Source organism: Cygnus olor, chromosome 15 (genome assembly GCF_009769625.2).
Source record: "Cygnus olor isolate bCygOlo1 chromosome 15, bCygOlo1.pri.v2, whole genome shotgun sequence".
Taxonomy (NCBI): Eukaryota; Metazoa; Chordata; class Aves; order Anseriformes; family Anatidae; genus Cygnus; species Cygnus olor.
The window spans coordinates 6,880,407-6,903,389 of record NC_049183.1 but is presented as its reverse complement, the minus strand read 5'-3'; positions in this window follow the sequence as shown (position 1 = coordinate 6,903,389).

Here is a 22,983-nt window from a genome sequence, read left to right as displayed (position 1 = left end):
GATTACATCAATTTGCCTCATTCTTCTCTGCTGGAAGCTGAAGTTTCCTCCCTTCTGCTTGAAATCCACGAGAAACTGTGATCCTACCACAAGACGTGGTCAAGACCCAGTGCAACAGATATCCTCCATTCTGAGTACAGAAGTTTACGGCCGCAGCTCACTCTCACTGCTCCCTCCAAGCTGGGCGAGCTGCACACTTGCCAGGCACTCACGGGTCTGCACCAGCCAGAAGTCCGGGCAGCACAGAATGGCCTGTGGGTAGTTCACATGCTCCTCATCTTCATCAGCACCCCATGCTTCTCCCTCCTGTGCACGTTTGTATGCAATGCTCATTGGAACAGTTATCCTGTGTAATCAGGCATTGAATCTGCCAGCACTGACAGTCTTAAGAGCCTTAGCTGTCCAGCTATGCGGCATTAGTGCAGCCTGCCTTGGGAATGCAAAACACAAAAGCCAATTTTCCTTCGATTCTGTGCCAACAAAGTGGTCCTTTCCTTCCCTGCCTCCCAGCACTGGTCCCACAGTCCTGGCCTGTCCCACCTGTTCACCCCAGTCACGCCGAGACCCTGGGTGCTGATTTTTACCGGCTTTTTGATGCATCTGTAAACAGTGTTTTATGTTGTCCGAGGTAAGTTTCAGGTGGGTGCATGGGCTGGTTGCACGTGCCACATTGTCTAGTCTCAACACAAAAGTCATGGCCTCTCTTTTGTTTGGCACACCAGGGAGCTATACAATGCTCTGAGCCAGCACAGCTGCTTTTCCTTTACCTTCTTTCAGCTTGCATGCATTGCCTAACAGTTATGTGAGGACAGCTGGGACACACCAGGAGCACAGAGATCTATTTTTATCTGTATTGCCTGTAATCTAGACGGATGGTTTGTTTTTGACCTGCTTTGTTCAGGGTTTAGGCCAAAAAAGTGTCCTAGTATACAGCAAGCCCAGCTGAGAGCATCGGATTGCAGCCTTCACAGGGAAAACAGAGCTTCCCTTGCCTCCTGGAAATGGACTGGCTTTGCAGTGCCTCCTGTGCTCACATGGAGCAGCAGTACAGCCCTAGCAGCTGTTCTATCAAAGAGTGAAGAGGTCCAGAAAGGCCTGTGATTTCTCCTGGGGAGGATTAATAACACAGAAACCTAAGCAAATCCCATGGACTTTCAAATGTAGGTGGCCTGGCCAGGAGCCAGAGAGGAAACTGCCAGGAGGTTGAGGATGGGGGTTCCCCATGGGGAATGCATTTCCGTGGTGGTTTCCAGTCACCTGCAATCCCTCGTCAGGGAACTAAGCAGGTTCCTGGGACCAACTGCAAGTCAGGCTTTTACCCCGAGACAGGAAGGGTGTTGTGCTCTTGTGCCCGATGCACTGGGAAGCTCCTATGGGCAGAAGTGGGGTTGGTGCTGGGGGATCTCTTCACCAGAGCTGCTACACAAATTGTCTCCTGCTCTTCCTTGCTATGTTGGAGCTCCTGTGCGTGCAGCTGGCATTGCTGCTTTCTGACACAGCCTCACACTGGGAGCACACTCAGCCTTTCCTTCACCATTGCACACCCCGAGGATTTACCACGTGACTGGACTAGAGGTGAGAACTTGTATAAAGACTCTCTTCCCGCAGTAGCCAGACAAAGCTTCACATCTGATACCTAAAGGCTGGAGAGCCATGGGACAGCACTAGGACTATTCTGGGACTGGCCGTAATTCTGGGACCATTGCTCCATGCAAGCACCAATCTCCACATCTCCACATCTATCTGTGCAGAGGGGCTTTACCACCCCTCTGGGAAGAGCAGCATGGCTCCACAGACAGCCCTGCATTTGTGAATGCTCCAGCTTGGGCCTAAGTACAAGGGAATGATCCCCTCATGCAAACTAAACCTGGGTTTGGTGCATACCGAGAAGGGTGAGCTGGCTGCTCTGAGCTCCCAGCTCCAGCAGTTCCCTTTCCTTGGCATCACGGCTGCTAACAGCCTGCTGATCCAGAGCATCGGCACAGCACAGCCAGAACACAGATGCCGCCTCTCCAGGTTGGATGCCAAGGCTGGAGCTGCCAACCTGTGAATTTAGGCACCAGTGACCTGATAGCCTGATGTTCAACACTGAAATGTGGAAGGCGAGAAAGTGGGACTAATGGGTGGCAGCAGCCCAAGTGCCTGTAGCACCTCTCTGCCTTGGTACAGGGCAGATGTGCAACAGGAGGGGTATAGAAAAGCAAAAAATAACATTGACACTTTTTGGAGTGCAAAAAATACCTTTTTCTTTAAAGAGAGAAAGAGAGAGAGAGAAAGAGAAAGAAAGAGTAAGAGTAAGAAATACAAAAGAGAGAGAGAGAGAGAGAGAGAAAGAGAACGAAAGAGACAGAGAAAGAAAGAGAAAGAGAAAGAGAAAGAGAAAGAGAAAGAGAAAGAGAAAGAAAGAGAAAGAGAAAGAGAAAGAGAAAAAAGAGAAAGAGAGAGAAAGAAAGAAAAGAAAAAGAAAGAAAAAGAAAGAAAGAAAGAAAGAAAGAAAGAAAGAAAGAAAGAAGAAAGAAGAAGGAAAAGAAAGAAGGAAAAAAGAAAGAAAGAAAGAAAGAAAGAAAGAAAGAAAGAAAGAAGGAAAAGAAAGAAGGAAAAAAGAAAGAAAAAGGCTACTCACAAGCAGCTATGTTGCAACTTGAATTTCTTACAATCCACTCAATTTACATTAAGTTCAAAAAAGTAACATTGGACTGAAAATCTTTTGAAGCTTCTGTCACCCTCAGGCACGAGCAAGCATTGCCAATGTTATTACGTCGTGGTGTGGCAACAAGGAGCACCATGCCTCTAGCTCAGCCGTCTCATGCAGCGATGGGTATGCTCGGGGCTGTGCTGGCGCTGGTGACCGGCTGTGGAGCCAGGCATCACGGACCAAGGAAGAGACCCAAATGAAACCAAGCCCCACTGTCCTAGACAGTAGCTTATTCGGCTTACACCAGAACTACTTCACATCACAGACGTGTCAACGAGTCCATGTGGGGCATGGGTGTAGGACTAGGGACAAAAAACAGAGTTCACCCTGGAGACAAGGCGGGAGGGGAGCCGAAATGCTGAGGATCTGGGAAGCTGGTGGTCTCCCAGACTGCATATAGCCACAGGAGCTGCTGCCCAGCAGGAGCATGAGGAAATCACATCAAAACTCAATCCATTCATTTCCTGCTCAAATTAATTGCAACTGATTATTTCTAGCTCTGGTTGCAGGGAATCGTGTGTTTCCAGTGGCAGGAGGAGGTGGAGGAGTGGAAGTAACAAAAAACTAAGATTTCATTGCCAGCCCGTACAGAATTTTTTATTTTAAACTGTATTTCACCCAGAAAATCCATTCATGTCAAAACGGTATGTTTTGTGTTGGTAAACCAGTGCGGGAATTGGAAAAAAAAAGTATAAAAGGAAAAAAAAAGTGTGAAGAACACTATTATTTCCAAAATATTGAAATATTTAGGAAATGTCACTTAACAAAATAACTTCTGTCCCCCCAGTTTACTCCAACAACAACAAAAAGTTTTAAAATCTATATATACAGATATGATACACGTATATATATGTTTCATATGAAAGGAATAAAAACGTCATGGGAGAAGTAAGATGAAACCCCCAAAATATCTGTTATATAGCATGAAAGACTCTTACAATTTTCAAATCCACTGTTGGCAAGAGACTAAATAATATTGCTTCAGAATTTCAAAACTAGACAGATTTATTGCCAAGAGGCACACAAGGGCTCTTACAAAGCAGTCAAATATGGAGCATTCTTGAGCCTGTGATCAAACCTTGCTATCAGAGTGCAGGAACGTAAGAGTCCAAATTCAAATTGCACAAATTACCTTTTAGCTGGTGATTTGTAATTCTGGAGTGCCCTGAATTTTAAATGGTGACTTTCATGTATGAAGGCAATATAATGTCGAGGGGAGAGCAATTGGTGTCCTATTTCTGAAGGACAAGAGCAGGAAGCTCAGTCTGGTGGAAAGCAGGCAAGGGGAAAAGGCACGATCTGAATGCTGAAAGTGTTCCTACAGAGAGTATTTTTTGAGAGCTGGATCATCACTGGCTTTAGCACTGATATCAGTAGTCTGGCAAGGGCCAAAAGGTGGAGATACATCTAGAAGGTATACAAACGATTGGTTTGGAGAAGAGCTCCTACCTTGTACGTTAACAGCTTTCTATCCAGGAACAAATGACAGGGAGACTCCTTGCAGATTTGCAGATAATGCAAATCTGGGGAGAAATATGATGAAAAAAAACACTCATGGGTTGAGATAAGGACAGGGAAATCACTCACTAATTACCACCACGGACAAAACAGATTTGGTGATTAATATAATTAATTACCTATTGATAACAGACTAGAGCAGTGAGAACTAAAAGCAAACTAAAACCACTTTCCTCCCATCAACCCTCTTCTACCTCGTCCCACTGAGCAGCGCAGAGGAATGGCGAATGGGGGATGCGGTCAGTCCCTAAAGCTTCGTCCCTGCTGCTCCTTCACGGTCACTCTGTGCTCCTGCTCCACATGGGGTCCCTCCCACGGGATGCCGTCCTTCCTGTACTGATTCTGCTTGGGCTGCCCACAGACAGCAGCTCTTCAAGAACTGCTCCAGATATGGGTCCGTACCACGGGGTCCATCCATCAGGAGCAAACTGCTCCAGCATGGGTCCCCCACAGGCAGCACCTCCTGAGCATCATGAAAAGGGACTCAAACGCAGCAATCACCACATCTCACAACTTTCCAAATTAAAAAAAGGGAAATTAATTTAAAGAGAGACAGAGATTTCCAATTCAGTTACTTATAAATAAACTGAAAGAAATCATAAAAGAGATGAGGAATTTTGTTCGGTCTGTCAGAAATAAACTACATTTTTTGAAGAAAGAACAATGATATGCTATCTTCCTGTAAAAATATGAACTCAGTAATTGGAGAATAAATTAATTTGTTTACTGACAACAGTCTTGTAAAGAACTTGCTCAACTAAAATGACAGGGCTTTGTGTAAACCCAATAAATCTTTAAAGAAATCTTGACAAATAGTTTTGGCATAGGTAACTTAGAGACAAAATAAAAGGCTGGAATTTCAAAGTAAAATCTAGTCTCCCTGCTTCATTAGCATAGTTTAGATCCACCCTCCATCAACAAATAAATTAACCATGTCAACGTTTAGCAAGAAATGCTGTAGTTATATTTAAGGAACAATAATATTTAAAATAAATACTATTTCAAACAATCTAATTTCATGGGTTTTGGTCTAAACGATTGCCCCTGTGCTTCCCAGCCAGTGAGAAAAGGTACAACTGGAAAGGTAGCTCCCTTTTCTGGTCTGTCACTGGTTTATTGGTTTGGTCCTTCTGTGTTAACCCTCATTTTTTAGGTTGCAACAGGAGCTAATGAAAAGGAGGGGGTTACCAGCCTCCAAAGATGCCATTTCTCCACAAATCCAAAGGATCCGAGCTGGGCACCATGATGCATGTACACCGAAACACTGGAGCTATGCAAACCGGAAGAGAAGGATTATTTGTAATTAACCCCTATCAACGGTGAGCCTACAAAACATGCTGAGCTGTAAATAGAACCTCGTTTTCCAGCAGACTTTTTGGTGGAGGAACTAAAGAAGCTGTTGCCAACCTTAAATGACAAGGAGGGTGGCGGAGCTGTCTCTATCTTTCCAGACCTTTCACATGACATGGTAAAAAGAGGAAGTTGCCATCAAAGTTTATAACCAATTTTCTGTTTCTGTTTGTTATAAGATGCCAAACCAGGAGAAGGCAAGTAAAGAATAAGAATTCTTAAACTCAAAAAGAAGCAACTGAGCTGAGCATAAATCTTGACTCCCACCCAAGACCTTTGCATGTATTACATTTTATTATAAGCATTTATTACAAAAAGTCTTGACTTGGAGCAAATGATCCCAGTAGTTTAGCACAAGCCAGCTTGTTTTTCCCTTCCAAAAATACTGGCACATGAAGCATTTGAAATCAGATGGAGCTTTCTACTGCTTCAGGACTTGTGAAGTCCCAAAGCCAGCCGTTCAGAAAATTCCCAAGTCACTGTTTGGAAAACTTTGGGCGTATATGAGCAATCAAACTGTATTCTCAGAGTCTAGGCTAAAGCAAATTGTCTGTTCCAGAGGCATCTTTCCCTCTTTAACTGAACATGACAATTGCACCAGTGAATATGGTCAAAGCTTCAGTTAGGCAGAAAACCAAAAAATTAGGCCAACCTCCTGCAGGATTTGGAAAAAGAAAACGTCTTCATTCCAGGTTGCTACAAGCCCCTGGATGTCAAGTTGTCCAAAAAGGAAAGGACTGCACAAAATATCTTAGTCTTTCAAAAAAACACCCCAAAATACAAATGTTTCAACAGAACCCATTTTTAATGTAACATACAGAAACATCTCAAAGACTGGGTAGAGAATTGTGTCAGAAAAAAGGAAAAAACTTCCAAACTGCTCACTTCCAAAATCTCTCAGAGCCCTGTGGATGAGATGGACAGGCGTTTTACTGGACTCCCCACAAAATCACCACAGGGCACGCTCGATCAGCTGGGAAAAGGCAGATCTGGAACTTCACTGCCCCAGCCTGACTCTTCCAGGAGCAGACGGGCTGCAGCAAGAGGGACCTCCTGGACGGGCCCATTGCCGGGCTGTGCATCTTCCCAACACTGGGGCCTTTCCTGGGCTCTGGTGTCCACTATTGGGATGGCAGCCCTTGGTGCCAGCAAGAGAAAGAAGCTGCTCACTGTCTCATTCCTATTCTCCCTGAATAAAGCCTTGCAGGAAAGGGAAGGGATCATTTCATTTCTTAAAGGGCAGCTGAATCCCCTCTAAATGGCCACATTCTTGTCCTGCTTGCAGAGTGCGGCTGGTGCCAAACTTGGTCACAAAGGCGTATTCACAGCTTTTTCCGTCCTACACATTCAGGAGTTGAAAGCCAGTTTGGTACAAACTCTCCAAAATGACTTATTCAGCAGCTGCTTGCCAGCTTCCTGTTTGCAGAGCAGCAAGGCTGGAGCCAGGGCACGAGCCCATGCACTGTGCACGCTGCCAGGGGAGACCCCACTCTGCTGGCAGTCCTCAGGGCAGGGAGCCTACCAGCCAGCACTGGTGGGGCTTGGTTTGGGCAAAAAGCCCCATCACCAGGCCGGCCTTTTCACCTCTGCTTTTGGTTTCATCACCAAATTTACTCTTTCCTGAGGTTGCTGCTCCCTGGGCCATGTTCCAGCTGTAATGAGGATCTTTTCGCAGTAAATAATTCCTGCTGTCTCCAAGGGAATGGAGCAAATACTCAGCCTCAAGCTACTGAGTATTGAGGGCAGCCAGCTCCTACCCTTGCCAACAGCCATGGAAGTGATTATCCTCCCTGGAATCAAGAGACTGAATGTCTTGTCTAAAAAAAACTACAGGAAGGCATTGGAGGAAGAGCGACAAAGCTATCCCTTAGGTCTTAGTTTCATTATGAGGGAGGTCTGGCGAAATGAACTCCTCAAAATGAATAACTCAAAATGAAAAGTCTCCACTTGACACAATGCCACCTTTGCACTGTCTCCTTCCTGGTACACTCTCAGCTCCATAACACTTCTGGGAAGCGTAGGAAACACCAGGCCGTAAATCCAGGTGCTTTTCAGCTATGAGCTGAGCTCCCATGAGTGGTTTGGGATTGTAGGGTGACTCTGCTGGGGACATCATTGGTTTACCAAGGAGAAGAAACCCCCAGGTCTGTACAAGGGAGGTGAGCAGCTCACAGGAAACCCACGTCAGCTGTGAGTGGGTCAGTGGTGGCTCCTGTTTGCAGGGGCAGGTAATAAGAATGTTTTCTCAAGAGCAGCCTTGGGTTATGTGGTTTCTTCACCATCTGTGGCTTTAGCATGACTGCCAGCAGCATGGTTTCTCCTCTCAGCCTCCTACACGGCCTTTTGCTGGAAAACGCCTCCATGGTGTCTGCAATCCCTGCAGCCACACTTGCTGCTCAGGTTACAAGGGGGAACCGAGAGCATCTTCACATCCACAGATGTCCCTGGTTAAATGACTTACCTCATACAAGAGACAACTTTCCCAAGAGCATGCCACAGCCTATGGAAAAGGATCCTTTTGCTGCCAGATACAGGCATATTTCTTCTACACTACCACCACCATTTCAACTCACTTCTTGAAACTGAGCAAGCTCATGGCCACCAGGAGGATGGCATGAGACAGCAAGATTTCACGCCAGTGGGCCCACGCTCTTTCACAGTTGCACACACCATACTGGAGGCTCAGGCTGTCCTCAAATGGAATTACTTAATCAGCAGCATGCTGATATGCTGACTACAAAAGCTGGTATAATGGTCGCACAGATGATCATTTGTTGCAGGCCCATGGTAAATGAGCTCCTCTGTGGTTCCCTGGCAGTAAGGGGACCCTTCCTGCTCACTACACGTTTGCTCTTTCAGCTGTGGTCATTTGTAAATGAAGAAAAGTGGTCACATCTGACCCTGGCTGTGGGCCATATGCATTGCCCCATCCCTCAAGATATATAAATTAGAGACCTCCAAATGTCAAGCACTTTCTTTTGGTGGTGGGAGAGCCAAGTGCTTGGCACATTTCTGCATTTAGGGTAAAGACCTGAACGATTTCCCCATGTAATTGGGTTGTATGGTTACTGTGGCACCATAAGAGGTGACATGGGGGAATGCTGAGCTTCCTAATGGCCATGGGAAGGTCTCAGGGAGTTTGGCCATGAATTAAACAAGAGTCTGCAATGAATTTCTAGCTTTTGTAAGTATATCCTGCATATGCATATGTATGCAATTACACTTGGTCAGAGAGCCAGCAGCAGAGCAGTGAACAGAAAAGTCAGTCCTTGATCTAAAAGCTGGAGGAATCATGAGATCTTCACAGGGTAAATCAGACTGGTGAGTCAAACGACCTCTTCTAGATTTAAAATTTGTGATTGTATCACACATATGCTGGGGCAGTCCCTAGTTGTGCAGAATTAGCTGAGTTATGCATGAAGAGCAGGGTCTGGGGAAACAGTTCCATGAAACACAAGGAGGGAGGACCCTTAAGGGGCATTTTTGCAGGGCCATGGACTGTGCTCTCTGTCCCCCTGCAGTCCCTGCTCACACCTTTCCTTAAAGAGCTTCCACCCTGGGAACTCTTTTTCCAGGCTGAACAGGCCAAGTGACCTGAGCCGCTCCTCATATGTCTTCCCCTCTGGGCCCTTCACCATCTTCGTCGCCCTCCTCTGGACACTCTCCAACAGTTTCATGTCCTTTTTGTACCGTGGTGCCCAGAACTGCACACAGTACTCGAGGTGAGGCCGCACCAGCGCAGAGTAGAGCGGGACAATCACTTCCCTCGACCAACTAGCAATGCTGTACTTGATGCACCCCAGGATACTGTTGGCCCTCCTGGCTGCCAGGGCACACTGCTGGCTCATATTCAGCTTGCTATCAACCACAACCCCCAGATCCATGTCTGTGGGCTGCTCTCCAACGTCTTGTCGCCCAGTCTGTACGTATAGCCAGGGTTGCCCTGTCCCAGGTGCAGGACCCGGCACTTGCTCTTGTTAAACTTCATGTGGTTGGATCCTAAGCTACAGGGACAGAGCTTCTTGACCACAGCTCCAGCACAAGGCAGTTCTTCAGGCTGCTTGCAGAGCTGAGATCAGCTGTGCGCAACTTATGCACTGACCACGTATAACCACTGGCTCATGGCCGTGCTATGTGCAAGGACTGCTGTTGTTGATTCCAAATGGATATTTCCAAGGAAAAAATGCTTCTGTTTCGAAAGGAAACAATGTACATTCTCAGTGATCTTTGGACTAGAAACAAACACTTAAATTTCCCCAGAAGTGCAGGAAAGACAGGGGGGTCTGGCACAGCGCTGGACCCAGTATGCCCTCTGCACTGAGGAGCAGGGAAGATGGAGAAATGTGAGATCTGGTGCTGCTGACTGAGGCTCAGCAATCACAAGGTCTCATATATTTCTGTTGCACATAATCACACCAACAGAGCCAGCTCCTTTGGTACACAGAAGGTGAGTGCTGTTGAAAATGAGGCCAGTTTTCCACGGTATGTTATATATTCTTACAGCCACTGATTCAGCTAAAAGGATGTTCTGCCCTGGGGCTGGACAATTACAAATTTAGCAGCTAGAGTTATACGTCCGTAAGTGTCTCTGTGGTAACCTTTTTCATTGCATCTGGGAAGAGCCCAAACAGGAAATTTCAGGTAGAAGTGGGAAACAAAACCTCATAATTTGAGTCATCAGTCATACGGTAAAGTTAGGAGAGGAGTTAGCCTTAGTACAAAGGAGCTTGTCTCTGGCAGGGCTTCTAGAAATAGAAGCAGCAATTTCTAGTTTCCTGGAAATCTTGCATTTGAGCTTGTTCTTATGTCCTGCTGGAAAAGGAATACAATCTGACCTACTTTTGAGCAAAAGAGCAATTGGAGTCAGGCTCCCAAAATAGGCCTAGACATAGATGCTTCCTTGGTGCCCTCTGAAGCTGGTTGTTTGCAATGAGAAAATGCTTCCGTGGAAGAATTTCAAAAAAAGAGTTTCTGTAAATGGAGCTTCAAATAAAATTATCGCCTTGTTGTTTGGGGTTAATGAGTCCATCTTAATATTGAAAGGCAGTTGTGTTTTCTGTCTAGAGCTTATTTTGTCATATTTTTTTTTTAATAATAACCCTGGTAACCAAACTGATGAGAAGCCACTGCTCAAAGTGAAGTCAGAGCCTGAAATCAGCCCTCACAAACAGTTGTGTTGCTGGCCTTTGAAAACAACTCTTTTTCAGATGTGTGATTGGGAATTTGCCAGGCCACTCCAGATATTTCCCCAGAGGTCCAGATGGTACCAGAAGCCATGGAAAACAAAATATGTCATTCTTAAGTAAGCCTTGCTGTAAAATACTGTCATTGTACTAGTGTATTTTGAGTACATGACCCTTAGACTTATAGTCCTTTGCAAACAGAGGGTGTTGTGCTAAGAAAGAGGAATTCATGTGGGGTTGCATGTGTCCAGGAGATCGAACACAGCCCAGTGAGCCAGGTACTCAGGCAGTCCAGTCCCACTGCAGGAGGTGAAAAGCATCGTCCAAACCATCACTGTGATTTTCTTCAGCTGTAACAGCCAAAGCACTGTTATAAAGAAAATCCAAGCAGCCAAATAGTAGAGGGTGAGCGTTTGGAGAATTCCTCAGAGCCCCTGCCTCAGTCTCTCAGCAGGGTAATACTGAGAGCTGCCCCGTAAGCAGAAGGACTTGAAATCTGCTTTGGGTGAGGAACTCCAAAGAAGGGGGTTTGGAAAAAGTTGCCATTCAGTTTCACAATGAGGACCAGATTTTCAAGAATTCCTACTGAAAGGAAATTTCAACACATTTAGAAACTAATTTTGGAAAACAGAAATATTTCCATCCATTTGCAGGAGGAAGCAATATATGTCCCACACAGCCCACTATCCCCAACGTGGCTTTGAGCACCAGGGGATTTACAGTGTACCTGGGGGACAAGGGGTCCTGGCCAGCTGAGGATACCTCCCGGTGCCCTGGGGAGTACATGGAGGAGATGTCTCATCAGCCCCAGGACTTGGTAGCATCCGCCTCATGTTTTTGTTTGTGTATCTCATTTCACAGTCGTGAATGAAAGGATGTAACAAGACCCAGCTCTGGAGAGCACTTGCACAGTGTGTCTGGGCAAAGCCATGGTAAGCCTGGCTTTTGGCAAGCTTCAAGCGGAAAAGTTACTCCTCAGCCCCTCCATCCTCTCCAACAAAATGTTCCAGAGCCCCTCAGGACAACTTGTCAGGATTCAGCAGGACTTCAGGAGCCAATTGTGGAGCGGAGGGGTGCCCAGTGGTGCCAGCAGCCCTTCCAGGCTTGTCACCTGCAGCAAGCCCAGTGTACTGAGGAGGAGCACAGCCCCTGGCTGCTGTGTGGGAGGGCCTGGGCTGCTCTCCACCTGCCAGAGCGGCAGAGATGGGGCCTGACTCATCTCCCCCTGCAGCTTCAAGTGGGGATGCTGGGCAGCCAACAGGCCGCTGCCAGGCCTCGTGCCCCGCTGTAACCCCCAGGAATGCTTCATGGGCTAATGATAGCCCTATGGAATCTCACGGCCCACCAGATTGCTGCATGCTGCTACTTGCAAAATACTATTTCTGGCACCATTGCCATCCTAAAACCCAAACCATAATGCTGGAGTATGCCCAATTCCCAGAAATTCCAGTGACTGATGAGATGGGATTTTTCTCACACACCCACACAGGAACTTAGAAAATGAAAAGCTAAATACAGATGTAGAAGCTGTTGGTAGGGGTTAGTTAAGCCTGGACACTTGGAGAAGCTCCTTTGTCCTAAGACATGAAATGCTCTCTTTTTTTTTTCCTAAGGCGTTTGCTCGTGCCTCTCTGGTGGAAGCTTCTCCCCAGATGCTGGAGGTCTAGTTTGGCACACGTTGGTAGAGAAGGATCTGGTCACTGAGCTGAAATGTGTCTGCCATGTTGAGAGGAGGACAGCTCGTTGGGAAAATGAGGAATCTGACTTTCTCCAGGGATTATTCTAATTAGACACTGGCTATCTTTAACCCATATCATATGTTTGAAATACAACTTTAAAACCACACTGGAGCAGCCAAGTTAAATGCTGTAATAACCTTGAAAATAGGTTTAGTGAATTTAATGGCTAACAATAACATTTCTAGCAATAATGCTAAACCAGAGGGACTAACTGCCTTGCTTCTTGGCACAAGCTGGAAACCAGACGACTCAGGAAAGAATCTGCAGCACCTGACAGAAGCTCGTGACTATCTTAGCCTGTTTAGCAGAAGCACTGTCACAGGCCACTGCGAATGATGGGTGAATGAAGTTGCTCAGATACACACTGTCAAATCCTAGAAACAAATTATGTTTACAGCAGCTTCTATATTCATGAATATCCCTATAGCATGTCTCATAAATTAGCCAGCAAACCAGTGATTATGGCTAATGGGAAGGAGGCCAGTGGCTTAGTGCCCAGAGTAGCACGGGAATCCTTGGCTCCTTCTCAGCTTGCTCTGGGACCAGGAAGGAGCAGTGGTGAGTCCTTGGTGACCACCGTCCCACTGCGCCATGAGGCTGAGCAGCTCAGCGAGCCCACCCCGCTGTGGGCCTGCAGCCATACCACACTGGTGGGCTTGATCCAAGTTTATTTTTCCTGTGCTATGTAGTAGGACCCTGTACCAGGACCCTGCTGCCTGAGCTACATACACTCTGAAGCTGAGGTCTGGCAAAAGCTCTGGGAGAAAAAAATCCCTTCTTGTTCCTAAAATAGCACACCTCTTGTATAGCAGCTTAATCTGGCAGACCTTCAGTTACATGAGCACAGATTTGGAAGGATCAGGGTTAAATTTAGCTCCAAATATTTGTGGAATTTGAGCATTTTTATAGCTGTAGAATTCCTGCTTGTTTTAAAACCTTCACACTGTGCTTAGGGGCCATACCCTACACCCCAACCAGCCCCTTTTCACATGGTGGTCTGGTCCTTCCAGGGGTATAGAGATGCTCATTCACTGCAGTCAGCTGAGTGATGAAGCCACACCAGCTAAAGACCCGTGTCCAGCCTGTGCCAGCAGATGGATGTCCTGGACAAAGCTGCAGGAACGTGCCTGTTCTGCTCCCGCAGGGCACCCGGGTTTGCCAGCACAGCCTGGGAAGAGAGGCTTCTTTCCAGGCAGGGTGTAGGCAGAGGCTGCTGGGGTGGCTCCTCTCTGGCCCGCGCCTCCCACAGCAGGAGATGGTTCAGGTCCTGGCTCCCTGTGGTGCTGGTGTCTCTGCAGGTCTGCACAGAAATGTCATCCTCAGACATCCTGGCTTTGTCAGCCCGTATCCACGTGTGTCTTGCTCAGCAATCCTTTAGCTGCCTTCCTACAGGGCAACAACCAGACCTAGTCTAAGCCACCAGCTGGAGACTTAGTCAACTCCCAGTCTCAGCTGCCACTGTGGCTTTATCCTGATAAATTCTCTAAGATTGTCAAGGTCAAAGTAAATTTACTTCACCTTGAGCACAGCTGTCTGCAGAGAACTTTGTTGGTTTTTTTTTTCTGTTGTGTTGTCCAGACAAGTTACCCTTATTTATGTAGGTAACACTCTCTTTCAAGGAGCATGACAGGCTTTGATCTCAGGGCTGTATGAGAGGTGATTGCACAGCCGTTTGGCCTGGGGTGCACATTTTCCATAACCCTCTTAGAAAACATCTGCGAGCTAATCCAAGAAACACACCTGGAATGGCCCCATCCCCATCCCTGGCCTGCTGTGTGCATGGCTCAGAGGGGTCTCTGACATGAGGGAATTTTCCCACACATATCACAATGAGGATCAAGAAATTTCGACAGCACTGGGATGATTAAAGACAAAATTTGGAGTTTTCTTTTTTTGTTGTTGTTTCATTGATTGATTGATTTGCCTAGTGTGCTGTGGTCTGCAAATGCAGTGCCACTTCAGTATATGTCCTGAGCATTGGAAACATGGATCCTGGGGGCTCCACCTCCACCCCAGGGACAACTGTGGACAATGTTGCTCAGCAGCCAGTTTCTCTAATCCCCCAGGTTTTTGGCTACTGTAACCCACTATGCCAATGTCAGCAGGCCTGAAACCACCTTAACCTTCCCTCCAGCAGCCCAAAAACAGTTTGCATCCTTTGCATTTCTAGAGGCCACCTGTTGCGAGTATGGTTCCTCCTGGCAGAAGAGACCCAGGTGCCAAAGTCAGAGGCTGAAGCTAGACCCTGGGAGCACCTCGCCGTGCCATGGGAGATAATCCCTCTTGAACCATGGGAATGTGCTGACATGGGAGTTCAGCTTCTCTTGTTCCTGAATGCACCAAGTCCCGGGTACATATATTATCCCAAAATAGTAGGACCAGCCATGTGCATGGCCTTCTCCTGGGAAAGGGCAGACATACAGCATGCTGCAGGGTGACAGGGCAGGACAGAGGAGTTACTCATGGAAACATTTCCTTTCTCATGATCACTTAGTTTATCTTTGATTAGAAGAGGTTTTTTTTTGTTTTGTTTTGTTTTTTAACTTTAACTAGTCAGACTGAGAAAACAGTTTGGCAATGCTTCTGACTGTCCTGCTAACTGCTTCATTAAAAGCATTTTGAGGGTTCATCTAACACACAGAAATTGTTCCTCAGACAGCACTGACACCGAAAATGGATTATACAACATTTAATGTCCAACCCTCTTAGTTGAAAAAATAAAAATAAAATAAAAATCAATTCCAACAGTAATTGAATGGTGTTTAATTTAGTGATGCTTATGTGAGATGTGTAAACAGCATGTGTAAATAACACCTTGGCTATTTGGCTGTAGGTCACTGCAGCGCACACATCAAGCTGTTTTGCTTCCCCTACACACTTCTCATCGCAAATGCCATTCCAGCTGGCTAGTCCTTAGTCTCTCTTTTTCCCTAGTTTGAACCTAACATACGGAGAAGCAATGTTGTAGAAATGCTACACATCAGAAGGCCACATATCAGATGTACTATGGAAATTAAAATGTAGTAACAGAACAAAATTAACACATTTTCAGATGTAAGTCCATAGGTGATATAGCTCCTCTCAATGGTTTCTTAGCGAAAAAAACAGACAAGCAACCTTGCTGTACCGAGCCCCACTGGCAAGGTGTGGCAACTTGTTAGAGGGTTTCCAAAAACAGGGTCTTTCTGCAATCTGACTCCCCCTGGTTAGCCAGCATCTCTCCAGTGCCCCTCCACTCCCACATGCTTGGTAAGTAACGCCAGTCCTCTCCCGTCTTTTCATCCTTCATAGCCGTTTCTGCCAAGGCAAAAGTACTTCTGAAATCAGAGGTCACCTCCTTCTCTCATGATCATTTGGGGCTTAGATGGCTCAGTTCATGCCTCTGCATGGAGGCAGGTCCTGATGCCACCAGAAGAACATGATCCCACTGTCCCTGGCTGTGGGTCTGCAAGCAGCTACACTTGCTGCTGGGCTGCATGGCAGAACAGCTCTGAGCCAGGTTACAGTCAGTGGAAAATCAGGCAGGGTAATGTATGTCCAGAGCCTGTGGTTTTATCTCTTGGTTTGCACAGCAGCAGCACAGTGCAGAACACAGGGCATGGTGGTTACTTTTCTTGCTCCTTGTGCTCAGTGATGGAAAGGCCTTGGCCTCTACATCCCAGATAAAGTTCTATAGTAATAGTGAACTTAAGTCGTGAACGCTGAGTCAGGAAAAGATGTGTGCCCCTTTTTCTGAAAGGAGAGACACAAATCACCTTTTCCCAAAGTATCTTCACCTGGTCTATGCAGGTGTGTTACTTCCCCTCAATACCACTACTTGAACACTTGTGTAATCCTATGCACAGAACCAGGGGTGGGTTCCTCAACACTTGATGCTTAAGGAAGACCTAACAGGGGGCAAAAGGCCTACAAGAAGATACTACAATATGTAAGTCTGTTTTGTGAATCTAAATTTCCTCATCCTGTCTGGATTTAGACTTGTAAAGCACAGAAATATTGATTAGAAGTGACCTTGGAGGTGTCTAGCCCAGTTTTCTGCAAGAGCAGTACAGTCACCAACATTAGATCAAGGCACCTGTGGTTTTGCCCAGTGAAGTCTTGAAACCTTCCAAGGGTGGGAAAAACGCTTATTCACTTGTCCAGCCCAAACCAAATGCTGTTAGGCAGATGCTATCCTTTTAAATGTTTAATTACTGTGCCAAAGGCTGTATCTTTGATCAGTGGTTAGTTGCAGAGCAACCTGCTGCAAGTGATGAGAGTGCAAGTTTCTGGCCTTCAGCTTATACCAAGGCAACACATTCACGGTCACCGTCTGAGAGCCACTGCTCAGAGATGATGCTGTAGGCAAAGAGGAGTACTGAGGGGCATGGCAGATGGGGTTTTCATCTGTGGGGGTCTCATGCAATCATAGAATGGCTGAGGTTGGACAGGACCCGGAGGTCAGCTGGTCTGACCTCCTGCTCTGAGCAGAGCTGGCTGCAAGCTCATCAGAGCCTTGTCCAGCTGAACTCTGCAAGTCTCCAAAGATGAAGGTCCCATCACCTCTCTCAGTACTGTTCTGGGACTGCACCATTATCATGGTGCATGGGAATCAGAGCTTCCCTTGTCACTGCCTGTGGCCTTCTGCCCTCCCAGGGTCTTTGTAACCCCCAGCAACAGCATAAGGTGCAATTTGACGTGAAGAGGAATTCTCCTGCTGCTCAGACCAAAAAAGAAACCCCCAAACCCCCATTCTGGTCACTTTCTTTACACGAGGAGAAATTCTGACTTACTCCAAATATCTTTGGTATCCTATATCACTACAAATTTGTTAAGACTAGAACTGGCTAACCCACAATCCCATTGAAGACACAACTGCAACTTTATTTGAAGTTTTAAATACCACAGCCCACAAATGGAGCAAAACACAGCTTGTGCTGCACTCTCAGAAATATATCAGCAAGGAGAAAACAGATAAGTGGGGAAAAGCCATGAGCCAAGCAAATGTGATAAATTTTCAGGAAGTAGGAACAAATAAATTGGGAGCTTAGCTATTTTGAAAATAATTCCTATTTTTTCAGTGAATATTTATATTGGCACTGCATTCCTAACTTTCCAGTCAAAGTCTTTCTTGCCATGTGACAACATATTTTAACATTCAGCCAAAAGCAATGCATATCCCAACTAAAGCAACATTGTGATGTACACAAACTCTTTGGTAAGGCAGCCCAGAGAAGGGGAAAAAGTTCCAGATCATTGCAACCAGATGTGGTAGCTATCTTAACCAACTCCTAGACTGAAAAGTGAAACAAGCCTCTGACAGGCAGCAATCCACAGTAGGGAAAAGAGGTTCCTACTTGGAAAAGAGGGAGTCTTGGAGCTAGGCCATATCAGTTTCTTTTCAAAGACCTCATAAGTCTGTGGAGAATATTTGTGTCACCAGGGGATTCTGTTTTGAGTGTTAGAGCCATGGGGATCAGAAAATCTTTGCCTACTGCCTCAACATGATGGCTGCATTCCGTACCCCACTTTTTTGGGATTGTTGAAGGGTTGTCATGTCTAGCTGTCTGCTCTCACCTGGCAGGAGGCTACTGCCTCTATAGCAGACATGACTATACGGCACAGCTTACAGCACACTGTGGGAATATACATATTCCTATATAAGGACACGAAATGCTCCTGATTTCAGTACTTGCATATCTTCTTTGGCAACCCATGACAGCAGAAGGGCAAGCAGATGGGGCAGAAACAGATTCAGCAGTGCTAGTTAACCCTGCTGCTTTGTGAGTGTCAAGACCTTTCGTTAGGTTAGACATGCTCTAGAGGTTTACTGATTTCAGTATAATCACCCCCAGAATGTACAGGAATGACAGGAGGGGCTGACTGAGCAATAGCACTGCTTGACAGAGAAGGTGTGACCGTGGTTATTTAATCATGCTTACCTGGACAAAGTCATTTGAAAGTTGACTGCAGAGTGTCTTGGAGGCCCAGGAAGAGGGGGAGCCCAGTCCCCATCTTCGCCGAATTTCAGGAGCCATTGCTCAGCAAAGCTGATTCCTTAATTATATGATTCACCTTCAGTGCCCATTAAAAGCCCTTATACAGGGTTCTTGGCTTATATTGCCCAAAAGTTTTCCTTGTTAGTATAGAGAAATTACCACCTCAACAGGTTACGATCCGTTAGCAAAGGGTTTCATTTTTCCATTATTAATCAAACTACACTGGGATTTTCCCAATATAATTTTATCGGTCTGGGTATGATTTTTTTTTTCTTGTTACATTCCTAAAGTAAAAGCCACAGCAAAGCTGCAGCATAGACCTGCCTTGACTGAAGCAGATGTTAAAAGTGGGTGTATGCTGCAGAAAGCTTTAGTGATTTACACTCAAAAGCAAATTTACCTATACTGTAGTTATGCCCCCAAACTGCTTTTTTTTCTTTTTTTTCTCTCTCTCTCTTTTTTTTTTTTTTTCCCCCTGGGAATATCCAAGTTCCCATCTCTTCAAAAAAAAAAAAAAAAAAAGACATTTGTTTTCAGTGGCAGTACTTGGAACTGGAACACTAAGTCCAATGCCAACTGAAAAATTGATATGCAGAGGGTGCATCCTGCTGCTTTCCGGCTACTTGAATTCTCACCCCAAAGACTGCATTCTTCTGGGAAATCCTGCAGCAGGAAAAAATCACATTAAACCTAATGAATTTGTCTGAAGACAAATTTGAGGGTTCAAGAACACCTTTTTTCTTTTTAAATGGGACCTCAGGCAGAAATTGGAGATCCTTCATGTTTAAGTAGGTCTTTGAGCAGTGGAACAAAACACTAGGCTCCTAGGCTCCTGTGTCCAATTTCCCTTTCTTTCCACAAAAACCTCCATCTCCTCCTGTCCTCCAAGAAACTCACCATGCTGCCAGCTCCTCTATCTCCCCCTCCCCACCCCATATGGTTCTATACATTATTTACCTCCCATGTCCCATAAGCAGCAAAGGACTGGGAGGGTGGCCAGTAGCTCTGTGCTGACTACCCAGAGCACTTGAAACAGCGTAGGGAATTGCTGAGAGCATTTTTTCTTTTTCTAAGGGGTGAAACCACGATTCCAAATCTTTATCCCCCTACCTAGAAATTGGGTTTCATAAAATCTAAGGAAACTCAGCCTGCAGATTCAAAAGGGAAGGAGACAAGGGGAGTGCATAGGTTTTCTTACCCTGGGAAAGAATGTTAAAAGGGAATGGAACAGTAATTTTAGTTACAACAACTAAATTTGAAACACAGACCTTAAGAGCGGGGGTTCTCTCGTTCTTGTTCTGTCTTGTGAGCCTGAAGATGAACATCTCTCATGCAGCATTTATAATCATCTTTTTAGTCTATTGGGACATGAAAACTGGAGTTAAAAAACACCAGGAATATAATTAACTTACACTTCAGTCAGAACTAACCTTTTTGTTGCCAGCAGTCTTATACAGGCAGTAAACTCTTTCTTAGATCATTGCCTACGTGCCAACAGTTCTGGTCAATGATTATCCCTTGCAAAAAGCCTGTGACATAGTCCCTCCAGTCACCTGTTTACATCCCAAATGTTCTCATATTCTGCTATTTCAAGCTTAACTCTTGTGACCTTAGTCAACGATATTCAATCCAAGCCTCCTCACCATATCCTGCAAGGCAAACAACTTCAGGTCAGTTTTAGTAACCAGTGCTATGTCATGCCTGTGGTCAATGACTCTAAATATGCCCACGCCCATGTGTATCCTAAATCTAGATGTCTGTGATGGCAAACAACAGGGTCTGGATAGGCAGTTCTGTTTCACTAAAGAAGATTTGGGGCATTTTTGCTCTTCAAACATTTTCTTTCACCTTCTGTGAATTGCCTGGATGAATTTAGACTTATTAGAAGGGGTCAGCTAGGCAGGATAAGCAAAACGATTGTGACTCCTACAGAATCTCTAAGGGCAGATGAGTCAGATAACAGATCCATCGAGCAGAAGATATGTACCTCCAACAGCGCGAATTGCAAAAGCTTACAGACAGTATAAAACCAGGTCAAATGTACAGTCATACTTCTCCTAAATACTCCACCAGACCAGCGGTTTGTGGCTCAGAGAATTCCCGAGTTAGAGATGGTGTCTGTGTTTAACAGCCCTGGACAGACTTTCCTACCAAGTATTTATACAAACAGATCTTGAATCCCTACAACTTTGTTGTATCCACAATGTCCTATACAAATACTCTCAGTTTGTGTAATTGTCTTTCTTTGTGATAATAATTGCCACTTTTTGCCACTTTCTAGGCCTCTTTCTTTCCTTTTCAGTCTTCACTCCCCCTCTCCATGACAACTTTTGTGACCAGCCCCTAGGACAGTGAGTGACTGAGTCCCAGTCAGGACATAAGCTTCTGATTTCATTTGGAAACTGTTCTGTTGTTTTCCCAGCAGAGCTGGTAAGTAAGTGACCAGTCTTTATCCCAGTACACTCGTACAATACAAGCATCACCTTTGCAAAGTTCCCTTCGGTGGTTACCAGTACATAATGAAATGACTCCCTGTAGTGTTTCTGTATTTGCGAGGGGTACAGGATTACTCCTGTAAAAACAAATGATCAGCAGCAACTCAGCTGCATTTGGATTTGAATGTTTTTCATCTCTTAAGAGACAGCGGTAGAGTGTACCTGAACTACTAGCAGTTTGCTGACATTGCACGGGTTGCAGAACAACTGTCATTCCTCAGTGTTACCCTGACCTCAGCTTTGCTGATGCACCTTATTTGTGCCTGCTTCTGCCCATACTGCTCTAGGTTATCCGTGCCAAAGGTGATCTGTTGCTCTGCCTAGGGAGTGTGGACATGCTCGTGGTGGTTTCACACCAGTAGGTAGCTCAGCACCACCATGCTGCTCTCTCACTTCCCCTCCTCAGTTCAAGGAGCTGGTTTAAGCACAGGTCTACAAGTTAATGCACAGGTACAGCAGAGGGGCAACTGCTTTTCAGGACAGGGGCAAGAACAAGTGCCTGGAGGCAAAGAGCACTGAAATGCCTTACACTGGCATTTTCCCTGCATCCAGCACGTTCTGAGCACTCTCAGCAGAGGGGCAGTGCTGGCCAATAGCTTGTGCCAGCTCCATCTCATGCCTCCCAACATCCTACCAGTTTATCTGAGCCTTTGGCTTCAGCCTCCAGCTTCCCACTGTTGTTCCTCCCCCATGCAGCTGGGAGAGACCCCAGGCATGTCTGTCCTTATGGTACTGCCAAAATCTGTGTCAGTGGGGATACCACGTAAGCTGTCAGTACTGCAGACACAGTGAGCAGAGCCCACCAGCCCAGCAGACTGCCCTGCTCACTTGTTTTTTCTATTTGTTTCTCTGCACTGAGCGATCCCATAAAGCAAAGCATTTCTGTCTTGTCAGAGAATGAAAATGTCCTGCATCCAAAACAAAAATGAGACCCAGTAGAGTCCATTAATATGTTACTAAATAGGACTTGCCTGCCGTCTCAGGTCCAGAGCTGAGGCTCCCAGGCTGTCTGTTAATTTACTGTGTTTTCCCATTACATGCAATGCACTTGCTACAATTCTTTCACCCTGAGTACAAAGTAGGTGGAATGTTATCCATCATGGATGTCACCAAATTTAGAATACAACATACACATCTGCTTACATAACAAGTTGAATGGTCTTGGTTTGCAGAACTAGATATTTGATCCATGGCTCAGCTTGGGTGTGGGAGATACCAAAGTAGCTATGAGCCCTTCTGCCTTCTAGTAGCTGGTTAGTTCTGGTACTAATTTGAGGGCTGTGTGTACATACCTCTAACAGACACTGACTGGAAATAGCTCTGAACAAGACGCTGGCAATTGAAACTAAGCAGGAAGCAGCAGCCAAGACTGGATGTCAGGAGAGGCCAGGAGTGGGTGCCATAAAAACCCTGTGCTGTTTGGAGCATTTTCATCTACAGGAATTCTTCAGTAGTTGGCTCATAAAACTTTGCAGCTGTCTTGCAAGTCCTGGTGAGAGTCGTGTGGCCACGCAAAGTGGCCAGTCAACAGCCACTGGTGGGGAGCTGACTCCAAGTCTCTTTCAAACTGGACACAAAATCCAATTTCAGCGAATATCACAAAAACTTGATTTGGTATCTTACACAGGGAAAACTTGGAAATCTGTCCTTTGTGCTTTCTTCTGCTTCCATGCTGATCTGCTGTCCTCACTGTAGAAGGAAGGTAAGTCAACAGTCATCATATCCTGGAAGCTGTCGAGAACCATTTTGCAAATACAGTGTTTGCTCCAAGAAAAGCCCAGCCCTCCGTATGCATCCAGCATGCTGCAGATCCCAGGTCTCAAAAAGCCAGATTTTCTAACAGCGGCTTCCAAGTCGTTCCTTTCAAGGGAAAAAAAAATGCTTTTGCCCAGTAGACAGGAAAATTTCAATCTTCCCAAACAGATCAGTTTTTACAAGAAGCTATTTTAGGTTTTAATTCTGTTACAGTGAAGTTATTGGACAAATGAAGAACATGGCATATGCTGTAGCTTGGAGCAATTTGCA